Below are 20,671 nucleotides of genomic sequence, written 5' to 3'. Positions count from 1 at the left end.
AGGACATGAGGACATGTTGGATGGATAGATGTGTGGGATGTAATCCAATTGGGGTGGCATTGCTTCTTGTTTCATTTGGTAAGCATTCCATCTTGGCTTGGCCATTGTCAGCATCCATTTGGTTCCATTTCTCCCCCTGATGTAGATTGGACATTTGTATCATGTTTTACCTTCCTATACAATTGAACACACCTCAACAGCCACAAGCATGGACATGTGTCCATTTTGATGTGTGAACCTTATACCTAGTTGAACTGTGTGACCCATGCTGTTACTGTTGCATTTGCTATCTAGACTTGTACTTACACATTTGCCACATGAGCATGATTCTTGGTAATGCTAGTGGTTGTCCCTGATATTTATCAGGCCACAGTTCCTGATTAGACAGTGGTTTAGAAGCATGTGAAAGTGTCTCAGGGCAGCAGCCTTCCTGTGGTCCCCCTGATGCCATCATACCAACTGTGCAGGGATTGTTTACATTGTGTGCTGTGGATGTTTGTTACACAAATGTTTCTGCATCCCATTTACCTTACATTCTCTTGCAATGAGGGTGATATGTGTGATTCCATTACATGGATGTTGCTGGGGAGGTATGCTTGAGTTCAATGACACATTCGTACAGATGTGTCTGTTATGTCATGACACGTCATGGCATGTGAACAATGTGAGGGTGTCACTTCAATTTTTAGGTGTGAGATTGATGAGGATCTGCTGTTGTGTGACACAATGTTATGGACACCTCACCATCCCTGTGACTAGGATGTGCACACATTGAAAGTTTTGCAGTCTGTGATGGTACAGTGTCAGTGACCTGGCCAAAGGGGGAGCCGTGGGGCTGTGGTTGTGACCTAGGTTGTGTGCGACTGCGGACCGGGGCACAGACAATCTTTCGGACCATGAAGCACAGCTAACATACTAGGTCAATAGCGTGCCGAATTGCTATGGATTCCCGGGAAACAAGTATGTGTTTGGCTTACTGTCGGTTACGTCCACGATGTAGTTGATTTTGTATGCCATTGAGCAGCACAAGCAGCAGCAGACATGTAGGATCAGCTCTATGGTGCCACTGGATGTTTGAGGCTTCCTGCAGGTGGGTTTCAGCCATATATATCCACGTTTCTGCCTGATCACATGTGGTGGTTGGCCCGCAACAGTCACATCAGCGGTGAACAACATCATGATTGGGACTGGCCGTCCGCCCTCCAATAGACACATTGGCCTATCTCTCCAACACAGCATCTGGACTTGCTGGCAGTGTGGGTGGGACTGCTGCAGTCTTTCTGCTATGTAACCACATGTATTGTAATACGGCAGTTGGACCACCAACACTGGAGCGGTCAGACTGCCACTGCTGCAGTGGCGGTCTCTGGACAAAATCAGGCCCTTATTTTTCTGTTGAGCATCAGTTATGCTCAGGCTCTTGGCTGAAAACTGAAAGCTTCTCTTTAGTGGGGCAGCTACTTCAAAGCCATGGCTCTCATCAGGGACGCCTTCACTATCTTCCAATATTGGTGTAACAGGAGTACTCGATATTGGCTTATTGGTTATATTTCCAGGCTTGTTTTTCATTTACCGATGGAGCTGTTCTTAAATATTGGGTACAAGTTGCTGCCAAATTTCTGCAGCACACTTGGTAATCTAGATAGGCCTCCAACTTACTTTTCTTTTTATTCAATTTATTTAGCTTTTTAGTTTTTTTTCTTGAAAAATAACATGTTTTAATTTTCCATCCACACTCCCTGTTTCACCACTTGAGCCACCAAACAAGTCAGTCTAATGTGGTCTCTTTACCGGTGGATACCAAGAAGTATGGCAGATGGGTCATAACCAATAACAATGTTAGCTGCCTCTAGATGTATCTCTGCCTTTACAGAAGAACAATCATATTTTTGTTGGTGTGTTTTAATACACCTTTTGATGAATCTACTATAGAATTTAACATCCCCAATTTTTCATCTATAGTACTATGTCTATACTACATTTGATATTTTGTGCTATCTTTTTTCAGTATGTGATAATGACCTGTAAAGTGCTCAGAGCTGTCTGTGCCCTTTTGGGTTGTTCTTATATTTTGTATAATTCACATTTATTTGATCTTGTGTGTAAATGTTGTAAAGATAACTGTAAGCATGTACAGATTAGAAAGATATATTTTTGGGACACAATATAATATTGGAATCATAGATTATTGAATTCACATTAAAGTGCATTTCTGGTAGCACTGGACACCAAAAAGGTGAATCATTTTAATAATAGAACTGATGGTCTGAAAATAATGGATCAGAAACAAGAATGAAAACTGAGAAGTTAGATCTACTGGTTCCAATCTTTATTTAAGATCATAAGAGACTAGCATGGGAAATATGGAAAACAAAGACTTTGGGACTTGTACCTGATCCTCACTTCCAGGATAGAGGTGGGATTTTGCTTTCAATAAGGTTAGAGCTGCTATATAAAACTCACATGGGTAATGGGAAGGTGCCCACAACATATCCTAGTTGTTTCGGCCTACTCTACTTATGAATAGTTTGTCTCCTGATCTTGTGTCCCTGCACTTTATTGTTTTCTTTCTTATTGGTTCCCCATTTCCCCTAACACCATTGCAGATTATTTATTAGTTCCCATGCCTCCATCCTCTATACTGTTCTTTTAGTCAACCTTACCTACATTCAGCCTTGCTCTCAAGGAACTGCTGCCATTGTGTGTGTATTCTATCTCATCAAACACAAAGTGATAGATGGAATGCTTGAATTAATCCCAGACACCGACAATCGCTCAGATGCATCACAATTCATCCTTTTTTGCCCACTGTGCCACTTCAAATTGGACATAGCCATGTGCAAATCAGTTTAACCCTGCTTCAGTTGTAACAGTTCAGCCTGAACTGTTAGGCTAGGTCCTCCTAGAACCAGAACACAAGTATCTGAGGGCTAGTTTCACCTTTAGGAGGGCTTACAAGTCAGATATAGCTTGGTTCCAGTGGCACAGTGAGCACAGAACCAAAGTTTAGGCACACCTCTCACATTTAGGGTATCAAAAACAAAGTAATGGATGGAATGCTTAAATTAATCTCAGCCACTGGCAATCTCTTGGCCCACAAACCAATCCATCATTTTTTACCCACCTCAATTTGGGCCATCTGAACAAGAAGTAAGCAGATGAACACATCTAATAGTATTGTTTGAAGTTCATCAAGATTACAGAGAAGTGGTTCTGAGATGATCCCAGTGTGTTGCTGGCGCCATTCTAAACCAGTGTCTTGGTTGTCTTATCCATCATACATTCATCCTTGGGGTCCTAACTGACATATTGTTTTGTTGTACTTCAGTTGGAGCAGGAGGACAATTAAGACTGTCAGCTCTACTTTGTGTGAATTCCATCTCAACCCTAATCCTGACAACAATGCTTATACAAATCATGAACAATACAATGTGCAATAGGAATACTTCCTATGTTACCCCTGATGATATCTACAGTACACACAATAGAAATTTGTCAAAGTCTAACTCAGAAAGAGATGAAATGCAAGAAACATTTTAATGAATTTTGAAGACTGGTAAGAGAGCCTGAAATTAAAAAAAGGTATTCTTCCACCCAATAATTTTAAAATCTACATTCATAATAAAATCAAAATAGAAAACAATGTCATAGAAAAATAACTCACAAAAGAAGAAGAAACTACTCTGCATGGAGGCATTTTAAAAAACATTTTCTCTATTATTGTGTTATATGGAAAGTTAAATAAGTTGCCTTGTTAAATTGTCTGGTCAAAATACATTGCAATGTCAACAGATATTCAAGTAAAAATCAGCTGGCATATGCCATAGACTTGACTCCTTATCAGATAGTCTTTAATACATATTGTAGTGAAGTAGATGATAGCTTTCACTAATTTAATATGTTTTTCTATCATCACTCTTGACAGAGAACTGCCCACATGAGGCATACAATAACATAGGTATAGATCCTTTTGAGAATTGGGCCTTGTGTTTAAAAAGTACTAGATTTGTGTATGGTACAAAGATCACAGTCACTGCTTGATACCAAAATTTGTGGTCCTGGAGTTCAAATGTGATGTCAGATTTGACGTTTATGACATTTTCTATTTGATTAATCATTTGTTATAGTTCCCTATAGTAGCCTTGTGGTTTGGGCTTTCCCATTTGAGAAGTAAGTGATCTGCAGTTTCAGCGTGCAAGTTAAAGTCCCCTAAACATAAATGAACCATCCTAGACAGACTAGGCTTCGTCAGACTCGCAGACAAAAGAGGAAGAGTAGAATTTCCCCAGCTAATGCCAGCAATGGAAGGTAAATTGGCTTGAATATTTTTCCAACATGGAATTAAGGCAGGAAAGTCAAACCTCTGGATCCAATAACCAACAAAGTTTTCTTTGATGACTTGAATGGAAGAATGTCTTTCTGGGTAGATGGAGCTCATCTCAAAGAGGGAGATGTGCTACAAATTTGGTCAAAAGCACCATTTTGGTTTGTTTCCAGAATGATTTGGAGGGTTAGGACAGTGGGTGCTCAGATCCCTGGAGGTGGCAGCTAGAGGTGAAGGGATGATATGACAGCACTGGAATGGGTAGGCAGTTCTCATATTTTAGAACACACAAACTCCAATAGAAAAGAAGAGGAACAGGATAAGGAAGATACACTATTGCTGCAGATGAACTCTTATCCAGAGTATGGAGGCATGGACTCTGAAAATGTATCAGACTGCAATGTTCAGCCTGGGGTAAATGGGTTAGATGCCCAATGTCACCTTCTTCAGAGCCCATGATTTGCATTCCATGTAGTTTAATTTAGAAGGGATTCTAATTGTTTTATCTTCATTCTTGTTTGCAAATGTATGTAATTTCGTTGTTGGAAAGTGGTTTAAGGGCAGGTAGGTACCTACACTTAGCAGAAGGCCACAAACCCCCACTAAGTCCAGTCAAGGTCTCAATAAAGTAATCCTTGCTCAACCCTTGGTAGCTTGGCCTACAAGCAGTTAGGCTTAACTTAGGAGACAGGTGTAAACACACCACATAATAAGAATCCAACACCAGTTTAGAAAAATAGGGAATGTTTTTATCTATAAAATGACACAAAAATAACAAAAATCCTATGTAGTGAACAGAGATATGAATTTTTAAAGATTAAAAGTAAAACTAGAGCTTACAAGTAAATACAGCTCAAAGCGTTAAAGAAAAAAAGGTCGCACTAGATAGGGACAAAGTCCAGAGTTCAGGTCACCCACGATGTAACACTGTAACACTATCTTTGAGAAGTGTTTCTTGATTCAGGAAAGTGGTCCACAGTACCAGCCAAGGGTTTAGAGGCTCTGGTTTGCCTCTTGGGGGCCAGGAACTCCAACTCCAACAAAGCACCTCTTTAACTTATGGAGCTTTACAACAGTTTCTCCAAATTTATTTTGATTCTTCTTTCAGAGGTCCTTTTTGAGTTGGTTCTTGACGTGTCAACAAACTTGATCCATGGTTCCAGAAGCTCTGATTTGCTCCTTGGAAGTTGAGACTAGAATTCCCAGAATGCAACTGGTCAGAAAATGGCCACTGGATGCTGGTCAGCTGGGCTCTTCTTGCAGTACTGGATGCAGGGGACTCTGATTAGCTCCTTTGTACCTGTAGCTTACAGGGAATCCACTCCTGGAGTTGCAGAAGCAAGGCAAAGTCCCTTTTTTGGTGAAGCAGGTGCTATATTCCTTGTAAGTGCAGTTCTTCAGGTGCAGACCTGGAGTTCAGGGGATTTGATTTTTGGGACAGCTCTGCCATATTTATCCTTGTTCCTGAGGTGGGAAGCAGGGGTGCTGCTCCTGTCCAATGGGGTGCAGACCACCACCCTCTGGGGTGACCACTTTCTGTGAAGTGTGGCAAAAATCGATCCCAGGAAGCAACATTCTCTCAAGATGGCAAAAATGTATCCTTGGAGGTTAGATCTGGCTGAGTACACCCACTGGTGTGGCTAAATCTCCCTTTACACACCCCTTCCAGTCCCTCTCCTAATGTAACCAGTAGAGCTCCCATCTATCTGGGGAGCATGAAATGGGGAAGGTCCAGTTTCTGTCCCAAGCGGCTTCCCCTCCTCTGAAAACCAGTTTAGATACTCTTCTGCCAACCGGCTCTGCCATCTGCTGAGGCAGTTCTCCCACCAGATGCTTCCTTTATCTCAGCCCAGGTCATTTCAAACCTCATTAAGGTAGTCTGGCTCACGCTGCCATAGGCTGGCCAATCAAGAAAGGCCACTATATGGCTGAATTTGGTAACTTTCAGAAAGACTTCTAAAACTCTTTCCCTGTGCTAGTTATATGAAATTCAACATTGGCAAGTTGTTGGAGGTATTATAACAGTTAATCTGGTACAACCTTGATATATTTAGGTAATCTTTATTGAAAATAAGACATTATTATTTTAAAATAAAGTCTCCCAATGTTAGCCTATTGAGCCCATTGACTACAATTGGAAAAAATGAATTTGGCTGTTTTCCCCTCACCAGGGCTTATGAAACATCTTTTATTAGGTCACTGCATATATTTATACTACACACCACCCTGGGGGCACCTAGGGCAGACATTTGGAGTGACACATATGCAAACAAAAGGTAGTTTGAGACTTTGGAAGTACTTTTAATTCCAAAGTAGAATTTGGGATTCATTTGAACTTAAAAGCAGCCAGCAAGGCAGACCTGCCTTTACAATGACACCAGGCACCACAGCAGTGCACCTAGGGGTGCCCTATCTACCCAGGGGTCCCTAAACCTACATTCCCTATCATATACTAGGGACATACAGGTAGGTTGTCAGAGGAAATCATATTTATGCCCAATGTGCATATACCATTTTAAACAGAGCACTGGCCCTCGGACTGGTTAGCAGTCCCCAGGGCACAGTCAGAGTCAGAAAACACCAGTATCAGCTACAAATGGGGGCAAAAAGTGAGGTGGCTTCTGCAATCAGCCCAGTTTTCCAACACAGCACATCACCCCTATTGCGTGGGTCAGAACCTGCACATGACTGCCATTGCAGAAGTGCAACTGTGCGGTGCATCCTTCACGCAATGTGCATTTGCATAGCAATGCATCAGAAAAATCAATACAAATGTCGAAAATGTGATGGTTACACCAAGGAAATGACACAATGGGGGCAGCAGGCTGCATACTAGGAAGTGTGAAAGTAAGTTGCACTTTCTGTTACTGTCTGTTGGTTGGAGCTGGTTGCATGTGATGTTACGAGAGTGTTTTGTGTGTTTTTTGGTTGGTTTTGGTGAGGTTGGTGTCTGGTCTGCCCCTGTTTTGTCTTTAGTGTGTACTTTTTTGTGTCTTTGTGTTGTAATTTGTATTGGTATTTGTCTTTGTACTGTCAGGAGTTTGTCCTTATTGGGGGTTTTGTATATGAGGCCCAGCTTGCAGTTTAAAGGATGTAATTTTGGGGTTTACACTGTTACAGAGGGATAGGGTCATGCCTGGGAAGGACAGAGGCAAAAGGTATACTGAGGGAGAGATCAGAGGGCTTATATGACTGGTAATGCCACAGATGGTAGCATCCGGGGGGTAGGGTGAGCGCAGGTTGCCCCCCAAAAGGATCGGAAGGACAGATGGGAAAGGGTGCGTGGCACATATGCCGAGTATTTGGATAGGACCGGACAGTCAGCCAGATCAAGCACTGTTGGGCGGATGTGACAGCCATGAGGCAGATGTCATTGACCTGCTGGGTTTGGAGGTTGGAGGACGCCCGGGTATGTATTTATGTACCACCAGCATGTAGTAATGTTGCTGTATTAGTCAGGCTAAAATGTGTATGCAAAATGTACCTGCAATGTCTGGATGACTTGTGACACATAAAGCAATAGAGAGAGTTACACCAAGTGGCAGAATTATTAAAGGGTCACACTAAACAGCACACCAGGCATTGAGTCTGTCTTGCATTAGTTGGAGCAAACAGTCATGGGGCCAAGTACTGGTAAGCTGCGCTTTCCCCAATTGAACGTCAATATTAAGCTGTGCTTTCCCCAAATGAGCGTCAATATTGACCAATTTCCTTCCCTGATTAATGTATTAGCATGTCAATGTAATGGTATACGTGATGTATTGCTATTTTGTCTCACTCAGCTGATGTTGATACTGCACATTATGTCAAACAAACCACCTCTAGGGCTAGATTCACATTACATATCACCATCCACACTGCACACGGTATAGGGTGTGAGTGTGTGTCAAGGCTACTATGTATGTACCACGTTTCACATTTATCATTATTACACACAGCACAGCAACTCACCGTTCTGTGCTGCGCCAGAGTGAAAGGGCAGGAATCCATCATATTCAACCTTTATGGTGCATGCCTGTTCCCTTCCCAGCGCAGGAACACTTTTTTGTGCCTACAGCCAATGGTTGCACCCTTGTGTCACGGTTCAAAGGGGCCAGTAATGATATTGGCTAACAGTACTTAAAATATGACATGCCTGAAGCATTAATCTGCCATGTGATGTGAGATATCTCTGATCCTTGCACCTATAGCCAGGCCTGCCTTGTAAGGTAACTAGCTGCATTCCATGCTCTGACAAGGTACATATATGTGTGTATGTGTGTGTAGGCTGTTGAAATGTGTAATTACACTGGCATGTCATTGAACTGTGTGCAATAGCACCATTTACAATGCAATTCCTAAATTCATGTCTTGCAGGTGGACACATGCCTTTCACCCACGGAGAAGTGGACAGCTTCCAGGACCCTGATGCGACAAGTAAGTGTAATGAGTACAGGGCAGTAGCTCAATGACATCTGTGTGTTATCCCTAACAGTTGTAACAGTGTGATGTGTATGGGAAGGTATCCATCACCTGGCAATTACACCAGTATAGAGGATGCATTATGTCATGTTTCCAGGTAAATAAAGGCCAGATGTAGGAAAGGAATTGCAACTCGCAAACGGCAAAAACTGCCGTTTGCGAGTTGCAAATCACATTTTCCTATGCAGAAATGCATTCTGCGAGTCGGACCGACTCGCAAAATGCATTTCAGAATCGCAAATAGGAAGGGGTGTTCCCTTCCTATTTGCGATTCCTAGTGGTATGCAACACCATTTGCGACCGCATATGCGGTCGCAAATGGTGTTGCAGTTACCATCCACTTCAAGTGGATGGTAACCCACTCGCAAATTGGAAGGGGTCCCCATGGGACCCCTTCCAGTTTGTGACTGGACCCAGAAACATTTTTTCAGGGCAGGGAGTGGTCCAAGGGACCACTCCCTGCCCTAAAAAAATACAGAAACTAAAGGTTTCGTTTTTTTTTTTAAGTGCAGCTCGTTTTCCTTTAAGGAAAACGGGCTACACTTAAAAAAAAAAAACTGCTTTATTTAAAGCAGTCACGAACACGGAGGTCTGCTGACTACAGCAGGCCTCCATGTTTGCGAGTGCCCATAGTCGGTATGGGGCCGCAATTTGCGACCCACCTCATGAATATTCATGAGGTGGGTCATTGCGACCCCATACCGACTTGCAGACGGTGTCTGAGACACCGTTCTGCATAACATTTTGCGACTTGCAAACAGCGAGTCGCAATGACTCGCTATTTGCAAGTCGCAAAATGTTATTTTGCTACATCTGGCCCTAAATTATGCTAAATTAGTGAAGTGTTCAAAATTAATCTCTTGCGGCAGTGAAACACCCATCCTTCATCTATGGCCTGGCTCCCTGATGCAAGTAAGGCAAATCAGCAATGGGTGCTGCTTGCGTACCTCCAGATTGCATAGCTACAGAACCTGGAAAAGCTTACGGTAACAGTTCTCATATAGGTTTTGGCAAGACTTTGCCCCCCTACTTGCATGATTCAATACCAACACCAAAATGAACATATCTGGACCATTTCTAGATTTTGTCATTGACACATCTGAATGAGTGTGAATCACTGGTATGAGAGATATGCATGTCATCGAATTGTGACTACAATGATATATAGTACGCCTACCTCACTTAGGTCAGTTTGACATGTTGTATTAGAAGATGTCATTGTACTGAAGGTGTACAATATAAATATATCTATCTCAAGATTTGGTTTATGTGTGGACTGGCACTTATGATTACCTGTCAATGTTTTACAAAATTTTGTAAATGTCCTGTATGTTTGCAACTTGGGCTAAAATGTGTTTACATTTACTCCCTAGATAAAATGACAGCAAAAATGGTCAAGATCTTTGAGGGTCGATGGGCACGCTATATCCACACCAGGAAGATAGTTCATAGTTTTTCCAAAATGACCCAAATTTATGAGAAGGCAAAGGCCAGTGGAATCTGAAGATCTGGAAAAAGGTCCGGCCCATAGAAGACCCCTGTGGCAACAGTGAGCCAGGATGTCAAGCAGCAATAGGCCAGCACACAGCCAACTCAAGGACCTTCAAGCTGATCAACCAGGCAAGTCACAGAGAGTAAGAGAGTCAGACATGCCCCACTCTTTACCTTCAACTATTCTGTAGTCAAAATCATTAGATAAATGGACAGGAGGGTGAGTCGCTTGGAAAATTAGGGGCCATATTTATACTTTTTGACGCAAAACTGCGCTAACGCAGTTTAGCGTCAAAAAATTTAGCGCCGTCTAACGCCATTCTGAAGCGCCATGCGGGCGTCGTATTTATGGAATGGCGTTAGCCGGCGCTAGCAGACCGGCGCTGCCTGGTGTGCGTGGAAAAAAACCACGTACACCAGACAGCGCCGGCGTAGGGGGAAAATGGCGTATGGGCGTCTTAAAATGGGGCAAGTCAGGTTGCGTCGAAAAAATCGTCTTAACCCGACTTGCCCCATTTTTTAACGACGCCCATCCCCCATCAACATGACTCCTATCATTGTAAAGATAGGAGTCATGCCCCCTTGCCCAATGGCCATGCCCAGGGGACTTCTGTCCCCTGGGCATGGTCATTGGGCATAGTGGCATGTAGGGGGGCACAAATCAGGCCCCCCTATGCCACAAAAAAAAAAAAAAGAAAAACTTACCTGAACTTACCTTAATGTCCATGGGATGGGTCCCTCCGTCCTTGGGTGTCCTCCTGGGGTGGGCAAGGGTGGCAGGGGGGGTCCCTGGGGGCAGGGGAGGGCACTCTGGGCTCATTTTGAGCCCACTTGTCCCTTAACGCCATGCCTGACCCAGGCGTTAAAAAGCGGCGCAAATGCGCCGTTTTTGGCCACGCCCACTCCCGGGCGTCATTTTTGCCCGGGAGTATAAATACCACGTAAAGGCCTGGGAGTCATTTTTTAAGACGGGAACGCCTCACTTGCATATCATTAACGCAAGGAAGGGGTTCACGCTAAAAAATGACGCACACTCCGGGCACTTTGGCGCCCGAAGCGTCTAACGCCATAGTATAAATATGGCGTTAGTTGGTGTTAGTTTAGGGTCGAATTTGCGTCGGAAAAAACGACGCAAATTCGGCGCAACCAGAGTATAAATACGGCCCTAGGGGCCATATTTATACTTTTTGACGCAAAACTGCGCTAACGCAGTTTAGCGTCAAAAAATTTAGCGCCGTCTAACGCCATTCTGAAGCGCCATGCGGGCGTCGTATTTATGGAATGGCGTTAGCCGGCGCTAGCAGACCGGCGCTGCCTGGTGTGCGTGGAAAAAAACCACGTACACCAGACAGCGCCGGCGTAGGGGGAAAATGGCGTATGGGCGTCTTAAAATGGGGCAAGTCAGGTTGCGTCGAAAAAATCGTCTTAACCCGACTTGCCCCATTTTTTAACGACGCCCATCCCCCATCAACATGACTCCTATCATTGTAAAGATAGGAGTCATGCCCCCTTGCCCAATGGCCATGCCCAGGGGACTTCTGTCCCCTGGGCATGGTCATTGGGCATAGTGGCATGTAGGGGGGCACAAATCAGGCCCCCCTATGCCACAAAAAAAAAAAAAAGACAAACTTACCTGAACTTACCTTAATGTCCATGGGATGGGTCCCTCCGTCCTTGGGTGTCCTCCTGGGGTGGGCAAGGGTGGCAGGGGGGGTCCCTGGGGGCAGGGGAGGGCACTCTGGGCTCATTTTGAGCCCACTTGTCCCTTAACGCCATGCCTGACCCAGGCGTTAAAAAGCGGCGCAAATGCGCCGTTTTTGGCCACGCCCACTCCCGGGCGTCATTTTTGCCCGGGAGTATAAATACCACGTAAAGGCCTGGGAGTCATTTTTTAAGACGGGAACGCCTCACTTGCATATCATTAACGCAAGGAAGGGGTTCACGCAAAAAAATGACGCACACTCCGGGCACTTTGGCGCCCGAAGCGTCTAACGCCATAGTATAAATATGGCGTTAGTTGGCGTTAGTTTAGCGTCGAATTTGCGTCGAAAAAAACGACGCAAATTCGGCGCAACCAGAGTATAAATACGGCCCTAGGGGCCATATTTATACTTTTTGACGCAAAACTGCGCTAACGCAGTTTAGCGTCAAAAAATTTAGCGCCGTCTAACGCCATTCTGAAGCGCCATGCGGGCGTCGTATTTATGGAATGGCGTTAGCCGGCGCTAGCAGACCGGCGCTGCCTGGTGTGCGTGGAAAAAAACCACGTACACCAGACAGCGCCGGCGTAGGGGGAAAATGGCGTATGGGCGTCTTAAAATGGGGCAAGTCAGGTTGCGTCGAAAAAATCGTCTTAACCCGACTTGCCCCATTTTTTAACGACGCCCATCCCCCATCAACATGACTCCTATCATTGTAAAGATAGGAGTCATGCCCCCTTGCCCAATGGCCATGCCCAGGGGACTTCTGTCCCCTGGGCATGGTCATTGGGCATAGTGGCATGTAGGGGGGCACTAATCAGGCCCCCCTATGCCACAAAAAAAAAAAAAAAGACAAACTTACCTGAACTTACCTTAATGTCCATGGGATGGGTCCCTCCGTCCTTGGGTGTCCTCCTGGGGTGGGCAAGGGTGGCAGGGGGGGTCCCTGGGGGCAGGGGAGGGCACTCTGGGCTCATTTTGAGCCCACTTGTCCCTTAACGCCATGCCTGACCCAGGCGTTAAAAAGCGGCGCAAATGCGCCGTTTTTGGCCACGCCCACTCCCGGGCGTCATTTTTGCCCGAGAGTATAAATACCACGTAAAGGCCTGGGAGTCATTTTTTAAGACGGGAACGCCTCCCTTGCATATCATTAACGCAAGGAAGGGGTTCACGCTAAAAAATGACGCACAGGGCCGTATTTATACTCTGGTTGCGCCGAATTTGCGTCGTTTTTTTCGACGCAAATTCGACGCTAAACTAACGCCAACTAACGCCATATTTATACTATGGCGTTAGACGCTTCGGGCGCCAAAGTGCCCGGAGTGTGCGTCATTTTTTAGCGTGAACCCCTTCCTTGCGTTAATGATATGCAAGGGAGGCGTTCCCGTCTTAAAAAATGACTCCCAGGCCTTTACGTGGTATTTATACTCCCGGGCAAAAATGACGCCCGGGAGTGGGCGTGGCCAAAAACGGCGCATTTGCGCCGCTTTTTAACGCCTGGGTCAGGCATGGCGTTAAGGGACAAGTGGGCTCAAAATGAGCCCAGAGTGCCCTCCCCTGCCCCCAGGGACCCCCCCTGCCACCCTTGCCCACCCCAGGAGGACACCCAAGGACGGAGGGACCCATCCCATGGACATTAAGGTAAGTTCAGGTAAGTTTGTCTTTTTTTTTTTTTTGTGGCATAGGGGGGCCTGATTTGTGCCCCCCTACATGCCACTATGCCCAATGACCATGCCCAGGGGACAGAAGTCCCCTGGGCATGGCCATTGGGCAAGGGGGCATGACTCCTATCTTTACAATGATAGGAGTCATGTTGATGGGGGATGGGCGTCGTTAAAAAATGGGGCAAGTCGGGTTAAGACGATTTTTTCGACGCAACCTGACTTGCCCCATTTTAAGACGCCCATACGCCATTTTCCCCCTACGCCGGCGCTGTCTGGTGTACGTGGTTTTTTTCCACGCACACCAGGCAGCGCCGGTCTGCTAGCGCCGGCTAACGCCATTCCATAAATACGACGCCCGCATGGCGCTTCAGAATGGCGTTAGACGGCGCTAAATTTTTTGACGCTAAACTGCGTTAGCGCAGTTTTGCGTCAAAAAGTATAAATATGGCCCTTGCTTTCCAGTTATTTTTATTGTAGGTATAGGTCTAGTTTAAATAACTTTTAGATAAGTAAGTATTTTTTCGATACTAGTTTTATTTGGTATGTTGGTTTGTCAGTGGGTGCAGGGTTGATTATTGCGTCTAGGTTAAGTTAATAAAAACCTAAAAAAATACAAATACCAAAAAATATTTATTTGTTTAGGGTTATATGTATAATTAGTAAATGTGTAGGATGTAGTTGATGTTTGTATTGTACTGATATATATGTTTGTGTTTTAAGGGAGATGGGGGTTGATGTTTAACTTGTCATGTGTGAATGGAGGATAACACAGATATAGACAAAGATATAATAGTATAGGCTAGTGTTAAGGATAGTTTGTGTAGGATAGGTAGTCTTAGTTTTTGTAGGTAGTAGGTTTACTAGACTAATAAAATATATTTCATTGGTCTCTTGTTGAATGTTATTGTTTGACAAAGGTTGGTACTATTGTGTTAAGTGAGCAGAGTACCTTATGGACAAATTGTCCAGAGTTCATTGTTGGTATATATTGCTTTGTCAGAGGCTTCTGGACAAATGTAAGTCTTCCTCAGATTTGAGTTCTGTATGGAACCAGTTCCATATTTAAGATACTGAAAATGGGGCTCAGAAAGTGATATCACACACTTCACAACACAGCACCCTGTTTGAAAGGAAGTGGATAGGTGAGCGTTTAATTGGACTTTTTTACAGAATGCTGCTTCCTGCCTAAATTGTGACCAAAACTGCTACATGGCACAAACACTAACACCTTTGCACAATTTTGCAAGTAGGTCTGCATTGTTGTGTGGGTTTGTAATGTTCAGGAAGTAACACATTGCTGGTTAAAGTCTATCATAAATTTAAATTTCCACTTGTTTTGTTTGCCACATCATGCATTTAGAATTTCGAAATGCAAATGCTTATCTTACCATACTTCAATCATTTATCCCTCCTTCGGGTGGTATAGCATTTATACAGGCTTATGGGTGTCCCACAAAAGTATATATTGTATGTGCAAATGTTTTGATATGTGGATGCATTCACACTCAACACATCTGAGGCCTCTATGTGGCATATTATGAGCGTCCATTTATTTGAGCCTGTGTTGAGTTATTCTACACTTATCAGTATACACAGGAGAGGCAAGGTTCACTTTCATGTCTTGGGCACAGTCATTTACTGGCTTGAAAATTCTGGGAGTGGCACAAGTACAACACTAATCCATGTCAACTATTCTGTCTATTAATGATACAGCAGTTAAGACTGTTGCTATTTAGGATGATTTAGGAGATCAGTGATGTTGACACATTTGAAAAAATGTAGTACTCTTTTCGTTGCAACATTGTTGTTGACAGTTACACTGTTTTTACCTCACATGCCTTTCACATCCCATGTTTATGTGGAAATATTGTGCGTACTTTGTCTGTAGGTTCTCACTGCGTCTCTATCAAGAAACCTCATTTTATTGATACATTCTGACATAACATTGTAAAGAACACATTGCTAACCAGAACACTGCAATGGGTGGAATTGCTGTACATGCACATACCAGGCACCATGCCCAAATAATTTTAGCTCAATCTTCTTTAAATTCACAAACGTTTGGTGTTTCGATTACCAATATGTTTGTAGACCTTTGGGGCACAACCATACAAAACTTAATATGGTTCTGAAAAAAGAACAGACTTATTATCTTGTAGAGTTTACTAACATCACATTACATCATAGAGTTGCATATACACATAGTTAAAAAAGAAAATGATTGTATCTTGTTACAATTAATTTTCCCAATGGAATAAAATAATTACATTAGTGTTGTGACTTCGATGGGGAGGAGAACATTGCCATTGGGGGGTATTGCTTTGGATTTAGAGGACCAAGTGGACAAAATCTCTGTTGAACAAACAAAGAATACTGTTCCGGGTTCACAGGAGTGTGACATGATGTCCGATATGGGACAGATTTGAAAACTGGCCAGGGGGCAGTCACAAAATTTAATTGGGACATTCTCCTTTTGAAACTGGGGAAAGCAACATCTTCCTCCTCTGGTGTATGTTCAGCCTCCCCTGGATGTTGTGGGGTTTGACTGGAGGCACACACACATCAGACGCAGAAGATGTGACTCCAATGTTTCCAACAGCGTTTGTGAGTGTCAGCAAGGCAACATGGTATGCCCTGGCAAAGGTTTGCTGGTTTTCTAAGAAAACAAGTATGCTGCTGTTGCAGGCACTCATTGCTGCTATGAAGGGGTCTAGCATAGCCTCCAGGGACTAGATGGAAGTATTATTGTCCCTCAACTGCCTGACAGCTTCACTATTGTCAGCTAAAAGGCTGGTGTTGTTGTTCCTTCTGCATCTTGAGACCAGCAATGTCATCTAGGAACTAATTAATCCAATGGAGCCAAGGGTAGGTGTCAGTGAAGTACTTTGATAAGCCCTGATTAGGGATATGACACCTACAGACTCCCTTAAGAGTGACCTCTATGGTCTCCATCTCCGCATAGAGCTCATCAATGATTTTCTGGTGTGCTCCTACCACTCACCACTGAAAAGCAACTTGGGGGTCCTTAGAGTCCTCAGCAGTAATGTCATTGGTTGATGGCCCATGTTCTGTGTGTGGTTCATCTGGAGACCAAACAATGTTGTCTATGCTTGCCATTTAGGGAGGAGAATTGCCAAAAGAGTCCAGGAGCTGTTGGAAGTTGTCACCATCCATGGGGGCAAGGTGGTGTCCTCAACCGATTGGGCACCACGGACAGACTGGTCTCAAGGGGGTAGTGTTAGTCTCTCTGGAAAGACATATTAGTATTTTTAGAGGATTTCATGAATGAATATGACATAAGTGATATCTGCAACATGTAGACAGTATTTTCCTTCACTTCCAAGTACAGAGGGATATGGAGAACATGTGCTTCTACAAGTATACGTGGCCATGTTGTACTATAGTTGCTTTTCACAAGGCAAGACATGTACATTCTTCATACAACCTCAGTAGTCACTAGAATGCCTATTTGTGTCAATTTCACACAACCCAACATAGGTCACCAGCTTGCTGTCCAGCCCTGCCTGAATGAGTAACTGCATGTATGGGGCATGTTTTACATGTTTGTGAAGTCCACCTGCACTGTAGAAAAATGCCATCTTGGCACCACTTCAGAGACCATGCCACAGTGTAGTAAGGGTGCCTGCATTTGCTCTAGCCATCTGTTTACAGGGCAGCACTGACCAAGACATGTCAAATGTAATTTCAACTCACACTATTCTACACTCTGCCATTCACACAGCACTACACACCAAGCTGCCTTGCTGTACTATCTTGCATGCAATTTGTACAGTATTGGACCATAGGGTTCATCTTTCAGAAACATCCACACAAAACTACAAATCAAGCCACCTTGCTGCATTGTATTTAAGGGAAAGGTCCTAGAGAATCCTGTAGTTTCACAACACACAAAGTCAACTCCACAACACTAGAACTAAGGAACATCTCTGAAGTATGCAACAGCAACATCTCATGCTCAATCCATTCCCTCAGAACCCAAGGGATTCATCTCCAGCGTTCATCAACTCGCTTGATCCTGCCCTACTCCCTTGAACCTGTAGATGACTCTTCTGGCAATCATTATTCAGACCCAGGGACAGTACTTCATCTCTTGCACTGATGACACCCAGATCACGGACTAACACTAATGAGACACCACTACCAGCAGTAATAGTTATTATATGCCACTGATCAACATGGTTACTTGAATGCCCTTGAAATGCCCTATGCTTTCCCAGTGGATCCAACTCCTCCTGGACATCAGGTCCTCCTCTGGTCGTCATGGCTGTCTTGAGGGTCCTGGCCAGTTTTTCTTTGGTCCTGCACTTATAATCATGCCACCTATCCTGCATCCAGAATGATCCTCTTTGGTTGGGCAATGCAGTTGATTTTGTCCACTATGGATTGCCACATGGCCTCCTTCCTCCCTAATGGCAATTTTTAGGTGACAAAAAAAGAGATGTGAATTTTTTCTCACTCCACTTAATAATATCTTGTTCTCCTCCTCACTGAAGTTGGACTTCCTCTTCCTCTTCAACAGGGATACTGGCAAGTCGTCTAGGTTGGTGTTGTTACCCTCTTGGCTCCCTGAGGCTCCTTCCATTCTTGTCAGTATTGTGAAGTATTACTGGGTTGAATGCGCCTCTTTTTCATGCGCTTCCATGATGCAAAGCACTCTTGCATCACGCAATACTGACTTGGAGCATGTGAAGGTGCTTTACAACAAACAGATCAGCTTTGCATGACATAGGGAGTAGTTGCATTGTGGCACCTTTCTCCATTTCCGACACTGTTGCATCAGACTTTGTGACGCACCTTTGGTCTTTGTCCCTTGGTGCACCGTACCATAAATACGACACATCCATAGAGCAAGGAAACACTGCAGTTTTTTCTGATGCAACTCTGCCACAATGCAGTTTTGCATCACAACTCATAAATATGCCCCTAAGTGTATTTCTGTTTAGCTGTGTTTCCTGTATAAGGCAAAAATTCCAATGAGTTAAGATGGGGAGTCTTTATTTTTGGTTTTATTGCCAGCCCTTACGAAAATTGGCTGAACGTTTTGCGCAGGTTCTTGGAACAGCGCCAAATGTTGTGAACAAAACACAACTTTTCAATCAACATTCTGACTTAACCCTAACTACATACTATACTATCACTATGAATGCTCAATGTTCAGTGTCATGAGAGGATGCAAACATGGATATGTGCTCGGTTGTATCATATTTCTGTCAAATTAATTCACTGGTGAAGATTTTCAGCAATAAATCGCAAATACACCTGCAGTCTGTAATTGTTTCTTTTAATAATGTGTGAGAAATAGAGCGTTTCTGTTTTTTGCGATACTAATCACTCCAAGGGCATTTATACCCCAATACATTTAATACCCACAATTTAAAAAAACAATCCATAATATTAAGCAGCAGGTACTTTTCGCATTTGTATATCAGTATCAACATGTTAAAAAGAAGTAGATAGGTGAGAGATTGCAACTGTTTCTCTCTGTCCCCATCTCTTCAGTCATATTCTCTAATGCGGACATTTTCCATTTACTCTTACCCTTTACTTCCTGCCCTTCACCGGTTTTAAATCCAATCTGTCAACTTTCTCCTATTACATAGTTCTGCACCTTAGACATTAACCTCTGATGCGGAACTTTGTAAAATGCTACCAGATCTGAAAATCTTAGTATATGATGCCCATAGATTCTGCTCAGCAGAAAAAATACCCTACAAGAATTTCCTGTACCGTCTTTAAACATACATTTTACCTCTACATTTTGCAATATTTTAAACATTCTACAATTCCTTCTTTTTGAGATTTTGCTCTTACATTAACATGCATATTAATGGGGTGGCATGGATCTTGTGTACTGCTTTAGTCCAGCAATCGCTTCCAAAGTTCCAACTTTAGAATGCTGTTAACGGCATGTATGTGTTGTGCTATGATGCAAATGCCTAGAATACGTTATGTAACAAACTATGTATTTGATCGGAATTTTAAAACAGAATAATAAAATGTACATTTCAAAAGCGTATAGGCACAAAAGTTCTGGCTAATATGTAAGCCTACAGAAAATACAAAAATATATAGGTGTGTCATTTTTAACAACTACATTTGTGAATTGTGATTTGAAATATATTAACCACTAACTAATCCCGCCTTAACTCAAGCTCTAAACATTTTCTCACGTACATCAAGTTGTCCCTTCTGTTTTACTTGTGGTTTTGCCCCTACTCCCTGCTGTACATCCATCTCCTACACCTTCTACAAATTTGTTACACCATCTGGGCTGTTTTAAGAGATAAGCAGTTGCACAAATCATAGGCCTTGAATTTCCTTTCAACTAACTGCCTCTTTCATCAAGATGTAAACCAGACTCTATCTCAGAGATCTTGTTTAGAAGTAACAATTCCACGATGTCCTAAACGTGCTGCTTCAATTACCTGCTGTTGCAGATTCTCTGACAATTCTCGAACCTCGTAAGACAATACCCTCCTGAGAAATGGACAGTACATCTTTCACATTTTTGAATTTCTGAAATTCACTGTCATTTGTTAGAGGCCGAGTGTGCTGTTTTCAGGATTGATGTGCAATAATGTCTTTAAGTATCAACATGTCATTATCTGTGCTCCTGGCAGTAATGATTTGTTCCAACAAAATAGCGACGGGTGTAATGGACTTTACTATGTTTAAGTTAATCTATGCTTCAGACACTTTGAAAGTGGTATTAGGACACTGTACTGGCACTCGTAAAAAGTAGTCAGCAGGGTTCAGATCTTTCCCTGGTTGGTGTGGAATAGTGTAGTCATATTCCTGTAATCACAAACCCCAACACTCAATACAAGGAGGCATTGTGGCTTTAAGATTGACAAAGATGCTAAGCAATGCTTGATAATCTGTGACAAGAGTAAAAGGATTCCATATAAAAATATGTGGAAATGTTCCCAAGCCCACAAAACTGCTAAACTTTCTTTTTCAAGCTGTGAATAGGCACCTTCAGTTTGTGACAAACTTCTGCAAGCATATGC

The sequence above is a fragment of the Pleurodeles waltl genome, chromosome 3_1 (assembly GCF_031143425.1).
Source record: "Pleurodeles waltl isolate 20211129_DDA chromosome 3_1, aPleWal1.hap1.20221129, whole genome shotgun sequence".
NCBI lineage: Eukaryota > Metazoa > Chordata > Amphibia > Caudata > Salamandridae > Pleurodeles > Pleurodeles waltl.
The sequence above is the reverse complement of the archived record's forward strand: the minus strand, read 5'-3'. Positions refer to the sequence as shown.